The following is a 12,845-nucleotide window of genomic DNA, read 5'->3' on the forward strand; positions in this document are numbered from 1 at the left end:
GAAACAAACAAAACAAGGACCCAAAATCTGTTGGTATTACAAATGGGGTACCTGTAAGCATGGGATATCAGGAAGAACAAATGGGACATGTAAGTACGATCACCCTAGAAAGTGCAGAAACCTCCTCAGTACAGGTAAATGTACCAAAAGCTGTGAATTATTTCACCCAGAAATTTGCAAAAACTCTTTAGACAGGAAAGAGTGCTTCAATGCTGAATGTCCAGCTTTTCATATAAGAGGTACCAGGCGAATAAAACCGACAGACCGCCACTATGAAAACAGTCACAACTCCATCAACCGGGATGATTTTTTAGCAAGAGATAGAGGAGAAGAATGGCTAAAAATAACCAGACTCTACCACCATCTCGGTCAAATGCTAGAGAGGACGCAAACACAGTGGCCTCCCTACCAGAGCCTCAGATATTAACACCAAGTAAAGCATCCAGCACTTCCACAAACACGATAACATCATTTATATTTGCCAGTATTCAGGGTATAAAAACACGCAAATCCAACAAAGTTCATTTAATACATGGTCTCCTTCATGAGGCAAATGCAGTGTTTACAGCCCAAACGGAAACTCTCACAAAGGACTACCATAATGGTGAAATATGGATCTCAGAGAACAATCTTTTCAGATGTGACAGGAAACACCGGCTACAGGGTGGGTTCACCCTCTACATCAAAGACACACTTATCTGTACTCAGCTGCTAAACACCTCAAATGATATGGTGGAAGTGCTGATAATCAAAATAGAGATACTAAATGTAGTTATTGTCCTTGTATATAAGTCACTGGATGCAAACCCTCAACAGTTTAAAGACCAACTAATGAAAATAGAACACTGCTTGGAAAACCTCACAAATCCAGCCCCGAACATCATCCTGCTTGGGGATTTCAACCTACAGCACCTGAAATGGAAGCACCTGGCTAATATAGTAATATCAGAAAGAATACCAGGATGTATTTTTTAATACTAAATGAACAGGCACATGCAAATGACCTACAGTTCTATGGATGTGCGACAGGTTTGCCTTAAACCAGCAAATAGTACAACCAACTAGGAAGGAGAACACGCTGGACCTCATTTTCACCAATAATGATTAATTGATCAGAAACATAATGATTTCAAATACCCGTTACTCAGATCACAATTGAAGTTCTGACAAGCATCGGGACCTTCAAAACCTGTCCCGATTCCCGGTGGAGGAGATTTCAGCAAATTCAACTTCAATAATAAACAGATAAACTGGGTGCAAATAAACCAGGACTAAACAGAAATAAACTGGGAAGAACAGCTAGAAAATGCAAACCTGAACCAGTGCCTGGAAAAAATAAGCTCAATAGCACTAGAAGTATGTTCAAACCGCATACCCCCTAAGAAAAAAGAGGAAGAGATGCAGATTGGAACGGGAATGTCGTTCCCTCTATAGGCGAAGAAAATGAATCGCAGAACAAGTTGAGAATTGCACCCTATCTCAAGAACGGCAAAGAAGGTTAGGTAGAGAAATAGAAACAATTGAACTCAAGCTACAAGAATCATACAAAACCTAGGGGAGGCAAAGAGAGGAAAAGGCCATCAGTGAAATAGAGAGAAATCCAAAATATTTTTTCTCCTATGCAAAATCAAGATAAAAAATCACATCTAGTATTGGGCTCCTGCAAAAGGTAGATGGAATTTTCACCGATGACAACAAAGAAATGAGCGAGTTACTGAGGAATCAGTATGACTGTTTTCAGCGAGCAACTAAACACACTAAAGATTGATAACACAAATGAATTTTTCATGGATATGATACCAACATCAAATCATATATCAGACGTCACCCTATCCCCTCTGGATTTTGAAGAAGCCATAAACAGTATGCCTATGCACTCTGCACCAGGCCTAGATTCTTGGAACTCCATATTCATCAAGAACTGTAAAAAACCACAATCACAGGCCCTTCACATTCTTTGGAGACAAAGTCTAGATACTGGCATTATCCCTGACATACTAGGTAGGTAGAGAAATAGAAACAATTGAACTCAGGAAAGAGATGGCTGGGTTGACTGCATCTATCTGGACCTAAAAAAGGCTTTCGACAGAGTTCCACATAAGAGGTTGTTCTGGAAACTGGAAAATATTGGAGGGGTGCCAGGTAAGCTTCTAACATGGATGAAAAATTTTCTGACTGACAGAAAAATGAGGGCAGTGATCAGAGGCAATGTATCGAACTGGAGAAATGTCACAAGTGGAATACCACAGGGTTCAGTTCTTGCACCAGTGATGTTTATTGTCTACATAAATGATCTACCAGTTGGTATACAGAATTATATGAACATGTTTGTTGATGATGCTAAGATAATAGGAAGAATAAGGAACTTAGATGATTGTCATGCCCTTCAAGATGACCTGGACAAAATAAGTATATGGAGCACTATTTGGCAAATGGAATTTAATGTTAATAAATGCCATGTTATGGAATGTGGAATAGGAGAACATAGACCTCACACAACTTTGCACTGGAAAAGGTGCAAAGACATGCTACTAAGTGGCTCCTAGAACTGAAGGGCAAGAGCTACGAGGAGAGGTTAGAGGCATTAAATATGCCAAAACTAGAAGACAGAAGAAAAAGAGGTGACATGATCACTACATACAAAATAGTAACAGGAATTGATAAAATCGATAGGGAAGATATTCAGAGACCTGGAACTTTTAAGAACAAAAGGTCATAGATTTAAACTAGCTAAACACAGATGCCGAAGAAATATAAGAAAATTCACTTTCGCAAACAGAGTGGTAGACGGTTGGAACAAGTTAGGTGAGAAGGTGGTGGAGGCCAAAACCGTCAGTAGTTTCAAAGCATTATATGACAAAGAGTGTTGGGAAGACAGGACACCACAAGCGTAGCTCTTATCCTGTAACTACACTTAGGTAATTACTAAAAACAGCAGAGATAGCACCACTCCATAAAGGAGGAAAAAAGGCAGAGGCAAAAAATTAGAGACCGATAGCATTAACGTCATACATCATAAAAATCTTTGAGAGAGTGCTAAGAAGTAAGATCACAAAATACATGAAATCACAGCATCTCCATAATCCCGGACAACATAGTTTCAGAACAGGGCGCTCTTGCCTGTCACAGTTGCTGGACCACTATGACATGGCATTAGATGCCATGGAAGACAAACAAAATGCTGATGCAATTTACACAGATTTTGCAAAAGCCTTTGACAAATGTGACCATGGTGTTATTGCACATAAAATGCGTTCGAAAGGAATTACCTGAAAAATAGGCAGATGGATCTACACTTTCCTGACTAACAGAACCCAATGTGTAATAGTCAACAAAATAAAATACAGCCCATCAACCGTGAAGTGCTCAGTCCCCCAGGGGTACTGAGCACTTCACATACTTTTTCTCATTCTCATATCGGACATAGACAAGGACACAATCTATAGCACTGTATCATCCTTTGCAAATGACACTAGGATTTTCATGAGAGTAGGCAACATAGAGGACACGGCAAACCTCCAATCAGATGTAGATCAGGTGGCTATGGGCTACAGAAAATAATATGGTGTTTAACGAAGATAAGATCCAGCTCATGCGCTATGGAAAAAATGAAAATATAAAAACAGAAACCACATACAAAGCTCAGGCAAATCATAACAGAACGAAAAGGCAATGTAAAGGATCTGGGTGTACTCATGTCGGAAGACCATACCTTTAAAGAACACAATAAAGTAGCCGTCACAACTGCAAGAAAAATGACAGGTTCGATAACAAAAACTTTTCACACTAGAGATGCTGTACGGATGATGATACTTTTCAAAATGCTAGTGCTCTCTAGAGTGGAGTACTGCTGCACAATGACAGCCCCTTTCAAAGCTGGAGAAATTGTTGACCTGGAGAGCGTGCAGAGATCCTTTACTGCTAGAATCCACTCGGTAAAACATCTAAACTACTGGGACCGACTAAAGAGCCTAAATCTGTATTCCCTTGAGTGCAGGCGGGAGATACATAATAATTTGCACGTGGAAAATAATAGAGGGGCTGGTCCCAAACCTGCACACAGAAATAACATCACATAAGACCAGGAGGCATGGCAGGATGTGCAGAATACCCCCGTTGAAAAGCAGAGGTGCAACAGGTACTCTGAGAGAGAACTCTATTGACATCAGAGGCCCGAAACTGTTCAACACGCTTCCACTACACATACGGGGCATAACTGGCCGACCCCTCACAGTGTTCAAGAGAGAACTGGATAAACACCTTCAAAGGATACCTGATCAACCAGGCTGTGACTCGTACGTCAGGCTGAGAGCAGCCACGTCCAAGAGCCTGGTTGATCAGTCCAGCAACCAGTAGGCCTGGTCAACGGCCAGGTCGCGGGGACGCTAAGCCCCGGAAGCACCTCAAGGTAAGGTCAAGGTAAGGCAAGGACTACACACAATTGACCGATGATAGTAGCACCGACAGTGAAAATGAGATACAGCCGCCTCCCATGGCGAGGCCTATACGCTCACCCATGCCACCTCGCCCAGTGTCTACTACAATTCACCCACGACCACACAGTTCCTGTGCTTATTTAGAATCTGAGGATATTTTAGGTGACGAGTCAGAGGAAGGTGACTCTTTTTCTGGTTTTAGTGAAGTGGAATCAGAGCATAGTGTTACCGAGCCTGGTGCCAGTACCAGTGGTGTTACTGGGCAAGAATGTCTCGTCAGCAGCATCTCGGCCAGCCAAGCGCCACCGCATGGAACAACACGAGGCACCAAGAGCCTCATGTTCACGTGCTTCCACCTCATGTGCACATAGCGGCCGTACTGTGTGTAGATGGGCTACAGCTCCTGGTCCACGGTGTGCATCGCTTCCTTGCCGTCGTACCCCTGTTGTGTCTCGCAGGACACCAGGTGTACTAGTGTGGAGTGATGGTGCTGGTCTTATTCCTCAAATTCCTGCCTTTGACAATAAAGACGTTGGGATTACAGAGCTTTTCCCTGATAATGGAGAGGACATGTGTGAATTGGATCATTTTACAGCATTCTATGATGAGCCGCTCATGGAATATATTGTACACCAAACGAACCTTCATGCGGCTCATCTCATTGGAAAAGAGATAACAGAATTTTCCCAATTGCAGCGTTGGAAAACCACCACTGTAGGTAAAATATATGTATTTTTAGCAATATGTATGCTGATGAAGCACTGTGTCAGAAATGCTATCACAGATTATTGGAGCAAAGATCTGACTATTCCAAAACCTTTCTGTAGGAAATATGTCCCGAGACAGGTTTCAGATACTACTCAGGTGTCTGCAGTTTGCAAGTAATGAGAACCAGACAGAGGATGATAGACTTTGGCGAGTGAGGCATTATATGAATGAAGTGATTGGAAAGTTTAGAGATTTTTACATAAGCACAGAAGCTGGTGATTGACGAATCCCTTGTGCTTTTCAAAGGACGTGTTTCATTCAAGCAGTATATTCCCTCCAAACGAAACAGATTTGGATTGAAATTCTTTGTTCTTTGTGACTGTGAAACAGGATACATGTTACACATGATTCTGTATTCAGCTAGTGATGTAGACATTCCCAGTAATGATGAACATGATTTTTCGGGTAGTGTGGTGAAGTCACTGATGGCACCATGGATGAACAAGGGCCACATCTTATACACAGATAACTACTAATACAAGTCCATTGCTAGCTAGGTTCTTGATTGAAAATAGAATTAGTTGGCACAGTAAAGCCACGAAGAAGGGAAATGCCAGTGTTTGACGGTAGACTTGCAGTTGGTGAGTGCCAGCTACGAAAATGTGATCAAATACTCTCGGTTCGGTGGAAAGACAAGAGAGAAGTGAACCTGCTGACAACCGTTCATGATGGTACAATGGTGAACAGTAGCAAGGTGAAGAAAGAACCAGTATATAAGCAAGATTGTGATCTTGACTACAATATCAACATGCGTTGATTGATAAATCTGACATGATGGCGGGCACTATCGAGTGTGTGCGGAAAACATTGAAATGGACGAAAAAAGTGTTTGCCATCTTGTTGACATGAGCATGCTAAACTGCTATAATATGTATCTGGTGAAAACTGGATGTAAACCTAGTTTCTGTGCGTTTGCTTTTACACTAGCGACAAAGTTATTAGCGAAGTTTGGCAAAGATGTCCCTGGCATACAAAGACCCATCATGAACCCAGTGTTGCAGCATGCTGCTACACCCAGGCTCACATACATGGAGGCCTTTCAAGCACACAGACTAAAACATTTGCCACAAGTTGGGAAGCATGCCTAGTTTGTAAAACAATGCCTAGTTTGTAAAACAACAAAAAGGAGAGATCAGAAACATAAAGTGGTCAGTCCTGGCCGGGGAGGGTTGACCGGGCGCCAATCCTTGACTGTAGCCTCTGTTCACCCAGCAGTGAATGGTTACCTGGTTGTTAAACAATTCGACGGGGTCGTATTCCAGGGAAATTAGGATTAAGGACCTGCCCGAAATGCTACGCGTGCTAGTGGCTTTACAAGAATGTAAATCTCTTATATATATTAATAAACCCCCTTGATGCAAACATGGTGTAAAGCGTGTACAGTTCCATTGTGTGCTGTTGATTACTTCAACAAGTACCACTCTCTCCAAGATTTCTAAATGTGCAATAATAGTGCAAAAACCTCTACATAGTGCATGCATGTGTGTAAATATAATAATGAATATTGTGATTACATAATATATTGGTGTAATGAAAACATTTGTGCACGCATGTGTATACTGGATGTATGCAACATTTATTGACAATGACCATGATGTAACATTATATGCAACACAATTAGTGACTAATATTAGTGATAAAATACGCCTAGACACTGTAAATAATGACGCGAAAATAAATTCGTGGCAACTGTGGCTGCTTGAAGACCGCACACGATGCCTCTAGGACGCACCGTGCATGAGCGATCATTCAGGGTGTGATGTCATCGCTCATATCGTCGGCTCAAATACGTCGTCAGTAAGTACAATTGATTTTTTTTTATTTTTCTTGTGGTCAGGGAACACGACTTAACAGTTTTTTTTTTTTTTTATGCGCCTGTGGGTGACAAATGCTAATTAGCCCTGAGCAACACAAGGGTTAAACGGACGACTCAATGCCGAGTAGTCGCCGTACGAAAGTGTTAATTAAATACCCTTCCCTGATCACAAATATGTAAAAAAAAAAAAATCAAAATTGTACTTTGGCCGCAGTGGGTTTCGGAAAATGGCATGTGACATCACGATTTGGTGGTTGCCTGTGGCGTAGACTCCCGGAGCCAGTCGCAAGCCAGCTTCAATATGCACAAGCTGCCACAAATAATTTTTTGCGTACATTTCCAAATACAGTGGTATCTCGAATAACGAATTTAATTCATTCCGGCGCCGTGTTCGTTATGTGAAACGGACGTCATTCAAAACGAATGTCCCCATTTAACCACTGTGATGCACTGTGTTTATTGTGAAATTCCCCCAGTGTGCATGACTAAGTTTTCCCCAAAAATCATTTTTCTTTGTAAAATGATAAATTCCTTTCTCTGAACATGTCTATGTAAAAATAATTACCAAATTCCACTTACTTTGGCTGTGAGGACATGGACAAGGTGCTCTGTGACGTCATCAGGGGCGGGTCGCCCGTGTGTGAAGCTCCCAGACACTGTCGCGCAGGCCATTCAAGCACTGCGCGTTGCCACAAATATATTTTCAAATATTTGTTCTATGTATTCCCAATGCGGTTTTATTTGTTTCTTTTATCGTATATGATGCATATTTGTGACCTTTACAATATGTATACAGTAGAATGTTCATAATGTTCCATGGAACTGTGATACATGTGTCGGTAATGTGTTCACAATAAATGTTTATTGTCACAATATTACGTGGTAAAAATTCACTAAAATTACAATATATACAGTTTCACATACTATTTACACAGTAACACACTGTATTAAACACTCAGTACTTTGGAGGTTCATAATAATCAACGAAGTAGTCCATGGTACACAGCACGACTTTGCTCTCATTGCACCAGCTACAGATAGATTTTCGCTTCCTGTTTCATCGTTCTGTGTGCGTGCAAAAAACCCACTCGCGTGCACCCTTGGCTTTAGTACTTGTGGGTGGTATGTAGCCAAGCTTGTAAAGCATAAGGTAGTATTGAGACGATTATAGGAAAAGCTCAAATTGTAAGGTAGTCTTGAAAAGATTGCTTTGTAAGATCCCACACAGGAAGAGATTCAGCTAGCCTCAAAGAGTGTCCATCAGTCAGGAAGAGATTCAGGTATTCTTGATAATATCCATGGAAAACACCACCATGGAAAACACCACCATGGAAGCTGCCAACACTGTTCATCTATGCTACTTGTATCAGATGCATCATCACTGAATGCAGAAAACGATTCATCTATGTATCATCTATATACATTTGAGATGGCAACGTTGGGGCTCAGAGCTACAACTGGATATGTTCGCTGTATCATGCTCATAGGTGCTGTATCACTTGCATCCGACCGTTGTGTTAAGTCCTAATTGCGCCTAGCTTCACCAATATTATGACACTTATGTTCTTCAAACAATATGGTCTGAATTTCACCGACAGAGCGCAATCTTTCAACACCGTGTCGGACAGGTGTTTGGGAGCCAGAGGCACGTGTGCCACAAATGGTTGCTAACGCAGTACTAACCCAGCCAACAGCCCTAGTCTTTCATATTTGTTATAGCAAAAGGTTCGTTCTGTGTTTGTCGGGTAGGCTGCTCCATTATGACAATCTTTCTCTGTTTCAAATGTGTTCCATTTGTTTTGTATTTGTCACTTACATCTCAATAATGGAGCAGCCTACCCGACAAACACTGAACAAACCTTTATGGCATTTGTCCATTTTTTAAATTGTTTCAATTATTTTTTTATTTTTCGTTTTTTTTTATTTAAGAAACATGGAGCAGCCTACCTGTAGACCACTGAACGAACCTTTTTGACATTTGTTCTGGTTTTCAAAATTCTTCATTTTTTTTATTATTTACGTTTTTTTTTTATATAACAAACATGGAGCAGCCTACCTGCCGACCACCGAACGAACCTTTTTGACATTTGTTGTATTTCAGAAATTTCATTTCTTTTTTTTTCTACAAAAATGTCAATACTGTACTTTGCAACATCTCAGCAGTCACCCCTTTATATCCCAGCATCATTAGCATCTTTAAACAAGAACAACATAATTTATATGCATCGTCGGAGGCGTCCGAGAATGTGCAAGAAGCAGTGCGACCCCACCATGTGGTGTTGACGTTACTCAAACGAGCGTTCGCCATATGGGACGGGAAGGTTTTCGCTTCTTCCCATAATATTGGAACGTCTGTCGTTGTCCAGTGTGGCTTCCTCCAGTCCTTTCTAGGGCTTGTTGGTCTTCTTCTGTGCTTCTTTTCGGTTTTTGGTCCTGTCTCGTTCTTTTGTAATTGTTTCTTCTTTCGTGCTCTGTCTCGGCACTGCTCGTTTTCTTTATTCGGCCTCGTGTCCTGCGCATGCACAGTGGGAGTTTGTTTTGATCTGGGCAGTGTACACAGGTGCTGGTATTTTGCATCCTTTTCTCTTGGGTGCTTCGCCTCTCACTCCTCTCAGTTCTCCAGTCTGTGCACTAGAGCTATTGGGGGGGGGGGAGTTCTGGATTGCCTCTATGGGAAGGACGCCGGGTTTTCCCTGCGTTTGGGTGTAATTACCTAAGTGTAGTTACAGGATGAGAGCTACGCTCGTGGTGTCCCGTCTTCCCAGCACTCTTTGTCATATAACGCTTTGAAACTACTGACGGTCTTGGCCTCCACCACCTTCTCACTTAACTTGTTCCAACCGTCTACCACTCTATTTGCGAAGGTGAATTTTCTTATATTTCTTCGGCATCTGTGTTTAGCTAGTTTAAATCTATGACCTCTTGTTCTTGAAGTGCCAGGTCTCAGGAAATCTTCCCTGTCGATTTTATCAATTCCTGTTACTATTTTGTATGTAGTGATCATATCACCTCTTTTTCTTCTGTCTTCTAGTTTTGGCATGTTTAATGCTTCTAACCTCTCCTCGTAGCTCTTACCCTTCAGTTCTGGGAGCCACTTAGTAGCATGTCTTTGCACCTTTTCCAGTTTGTTGATGTGCTTCTTAAGATATGGGCACCACACAACAGCTGCATATTCTAGCTTTGGCCTAACAAAAGTCATGAACAATTTCTTTAGTATATCGCCATCCATGTATTTAAATGCAATTCTGAAGTTAGAAAGCATAGCATAGGCTCCTTGCATAATATTCTTTATGTGGTCCTCAGGTGATAGTTTTCTATCTAGAACCACCCCTAGATTTCTTTCTTTATCAGAATTCTTTAAAGATTTCTCACATAATATATAGGTTGTGTGGGGTCTATGTTCTCCTATTCCACATTCCATAACATGACATTTATTAACATTAAATTCCATTTGCCAAGTGGTGCTCCATCTACTTATTTTGTCCAGGTCTTCTTGAAGGGCATGACAATCATCTAAATTTCTTATCCTTCCTATTATTTTAGCATCATCAGCAAACATGTTCATATAATTCTGTATACCAACTGGCAGATCATTTATGTACACAATAAACATCACTGGTGCAAGAACTGAACCCTGTGGTACTCCACTTGTGACATTTCTCCATTCCGATACATTGCCTCTGATTACTGCCCTCATTTTTCTGTCAGTCAGAAAATTTTTCATCCATGATAGAAGCTTACCTGTCACCCCTCCAATATTTTCCAGTTTCCAGAACAATCTCTTATGTGGAACTCTGTCGAAAGCCTTTTTTAGGTCCAGATAGATGCAGTCAACCCAACCATCTCTTTCCTGTAATATCTCTGTGGCTCGATCATAGAAACTGAGTAAATTCGATACACAGGGGTCTTCCAGATCGAAAACCATACTGTCTGTCTGATATTATATCATTTCTCTCTAGGTGTTCTACCCATTTAGTTTTGATTAGTTTTTCCAATACTTTCACTATTACACTTGTCAATGATACAGGTCTATAATTGAGGGGGGGTCTTCCCTGCTGCCACTTTTGTAGATTGGAACTATGTTAGCCTGTTTCCACACGTCTGCTACGATTCCTGTACACAGGGATGCCTGAAAGATCAGGTGAAGTGGAATGCTGAGCTCAGATGCACATTCTCTCAGAACCCATGGTGAAACGCCATCTGGGCCAGCTGCTTTGTTCTTACCGAGCTCCTTGAGCATTTTTTCCACTTCGTCTCTAGTCACCTCTATGTGCTCTATGTTGTTCTCTGGAATTCTTATTGTATCTGGTTCCCTAAAGATTTCATTTTGTACAAACACACTTTGGAACTTTTCGTTTAGTGTTTCACACATTTCCTTTTCATCTTCCATGAATCTATTTCCCATTTTCAACCTCTGAATATTATCCTTTACCTGCAATTTGTTATTTATGAATTTATAGAATAGACCTGGTTCTGTTTTACATTTGTCTGCAATCCCTTTTTCAAAATTTCTTTCTGCGTCTCTCCTCACTGCCGTGTAGTTGTTTCTCGCATCTTTGTATCGCTGGTATGTTTGGGGGTTCGGCCTCTTCCTGTATTGATTCCATTTTTGTGTCTTTTGGTCTCTAGCCCTCTCGCAATTTCTATTGAACCAATCCTGTTTCCTAGTTCTGCATCTCTGTGGGGCTCCTCCTTTGCCTCTACCTTCTTCTTCTCCTCTACCCTCTTCTTCTCCTCTAACCTCTTCTTCTCCTCTAACCTCTTCTTCTTCTGCATGTGCGGCTCTTGCCTTCTTCCACTGGCGGTGCTCCCAGATTCTTCTCGGCTATGTTGTGTCGTCGTACGTTTGTGCCTCAGTTCTTCAGGCCGTAAGAAGATGCGCTCTGGCATCTCTTACGGCCAGGCGCTGGTGCATGGTTTTTGGTTACGAATGTATGAGCATTATATTCATATCCAAATATCTTGCCCCTTATGTGTAATAAGAACATCAGAACACAGGTGACCACAGAAGGCCTATTGGCCCATTCAAGGCAGCTCCTATTTATACCCATCTAGTCCCACTCGTATGCATGTCCAACCCATGCTTGAGTCCAGCAAGGGGCCTAACCTCCACCATGTTACGAGGTACACTGGTGGGGGTGCATGTTCTGGGGTACATGTTCCTGTGCCAGGATGTTCTGTAGTGACATTTTGCTGCAGTTTTTATACTGTGGATGCATGTTGGGGGTTTGTGGCATTTTGTTTGGTCCTTTCGTGCTTCTTCCTGGGGTCTTCTTTGTTCGTCTGTGTTCCTTGTTACACAGAGGGCCACTCATTCCTTGCCAGTCTTGCAGTGCCTGGCTTAACCCTTTCGTACATTGGTTTCTCTGTACTCATCAAGTTGTCCTCACCTAGTTGTGCTTGCTGTGGTTGAGCTTTGGCTCTTTAGTCCTGGCTCTCACCTGTCACTCGCTTGACATCTTCATGGCCTCGGTACTCACCTCGTTATACTTACCTAGTTGTCTTTGCGGGGGTTGGGCTCTGGCTTCTTGATCCCGCCTCTCACCTGTCACTCGCCTACTGTGGAGGTTCCTGCGCCTCCTGGGCTCTATCGTATCTACGCTTGACGCTGTGTGTGGAGTCAGCCTCCACCACATCCCTTCGTGCATTCCAATTGACTGCTACTCTGACACTGAAATACTTCTCTCTAACTTCTATATGGCTCATTTGGGCGCTCATTTCTACCTGTGTCCCCTGGTGCGAGTTCCCCTTAGGTTCTGTATTCTGTCTTTATCTTCCCTATCAATTCTTCTGAGAATCTTGATTGTGGTGGTCATGTCCCATCT

At 41.9% G+C, this 12,845-nt stretch overlaps 1 protein-coding gene across 1 annotated transcript in view; it reads left to right on the top strand.

Annotated features, from left to right (window-relative positions):
- The window catches only part of LOC123757283 (uncharacterized), a 255,142-nt gene that overhangs the window by 121,954 nt on the left and 120,343 nt on the right, over positions 1-12,845 (top strand).

Source organism: Procambarus clarkii, chromosome 13, assembly GCF_040958095.1.
Source record: "Procambarus clarkii isolate CNS0578487 chromosome 13, FALCON_Pclarkii_2.0, whole genome shotgun sequence".
In the NCBI taxonomy this organism is placed as follows: domain Eukaryota; kingdom Metazoa; phylum Arthropoda; class Malacostraca; order Decapoda; family Cambaridae; genus Procambarus; species Procambarus clarkii.